This window comes from Macaca mulatta, chromosome 7 (genome assembly GCF_049350105.2).
Source record: "Macaca mulatta isolate MMU2019108-1 chromosome 7, T2T-MMU8v2.0, whole genome shotgun sequence".
Taxonomy (NCBI): Eukaryota; Metazoa; Chordata; class Mammalia; order Primates; family Cercopithecidae; genus Macaca; species Macaca mulatta.
The window spans coordinates 52,713,721-52,715,255 of record NC_133412.1 but is presented as its reverse complement, the minus strand read 5'-3'; positions in this window follow the sequence as shown (position 1 = coordinate 52,715,255).

The window sequence follows — 1,535 nt, the reverse complement described above, 5'->3', positions numbered from 1 at the left end:
CTCCTGCTGGACATGGTTGGGGTAGGAGGGTCTGGTTGCAACAGTCCTGGACCTCCAGGTGGGAGGCAGAGATAGGGCAAAGGTGGAGGCAGGGCCAGGAAGGAGGAGCATGATGTGGCAGACTGGGGTCAAACTCCTGACTTCACAGTCTGCCCTGAGCCTTGTCCGCAGCTTTCAGCTTGGCCCAGGCCCTTTGAGGGGAAGCACAGGTATTGATGCCAAGTCGGAGGGTCATGTGTTGCCCCAGTCACTTCTGCATGGGCTCCAAGAGCCACCAGCAAGCTTGAGGCCAGATCCAACTCTGCAAATGACTAGAGATGTCATCCTGGGCAAGTGACCTCCTGCCCCTCTGTCCCCATCTGCCCAGTGGGCATTAGCACGTCGCTATTCCAGTGAGCTGTAAGGACTAAGTGGGGCTAAGTGCCAGGAGGGACCTGGCATAGAGCAGGTGCTCGGGGAACTTTGGCTGATTCTCAAGTGAAAGCAGAAGCAAGGGGACAGCTGGACTGCAGTCATCTCCAAGATCCTGGAATTTAATCCCTTTGAATATAAGATCCCTGAGGAGAGGCAGGTGGGGGTGTAGGTCCGTGAAGAACTGGCTGCTCTCATCCCTGTGCCTTTGGCGCACTTGCAAGCCTCGTTTTCTCACCTGTTGCTCCAGCTAAGTGGGCAGTGTGAGAGTCCCAGGAAGTTACAAATGGATCTGTGCCATCAGTGTTCCCAGTACCCCAGCACAGAAAAGATAATGGATCAGCCTTGAGGGTAGTGAGCTCTCTGTTCTTGAAAGTATGAGAACAGAAGTTGAACTGGCAGGGAGTTGGATGAGGAATATTTATTTATTTCTTTATTTATTTGAGATGGAGTCTTGCTCTGTCGCCCTGCCTGGAGTGTAGTGGCGTGATCTTGGCTTACTGCAACCTCTGCTTCCTGGGTTCAAGCAATTCTCCTGCCTCAGCCTACCAAGTCGCTGGGATTACAGGTGCCTGCCACCACGCTTGGCTAATTTTTTTGTATTTTTAGTAGAGACGGGGTTTTACCATGTTGGCCAGGCTGGTCTCGAACTCCTGACCTCAGGTGATCAGCTCGCCTCAGCCTCCCAAAGTGCTGGGAAGCCACTATGCCTGGCTTCACGAGGAATTTCTACTCCAGGTGGGTCTATGAGGACCAGGCCAGGGAATGAGGGAGGGGAAGTGGGGGGCTGTTCTCTGGCCACTCTTAGTGGCTTCTCTAGAATTTCTGCATAGGACGGACTTGAGACTTGTCTTGAAGTTGTATTTGCAAAACAAAGTCGCTTATTCCTTAGATTGCCTTTTTATTTGGGGTGGGGTCCCCAAGACACTGGATAAAGGCTAGCAGCTATGAGAAACATGTGCTTCTCTAACTGCCCAGGAGAGGGCAGCCTACACTGCATTTTCGGCTCCTGTTCTTGGCTGGGGAGAGTGACTCGGGCAGATCCTGACCTGAGGACAGGGCTGGGGGCCGACGGATCGGGAAGAATTGGGCAGCAGATGGGTGTGGGGGCGGGGGCTGTTCTT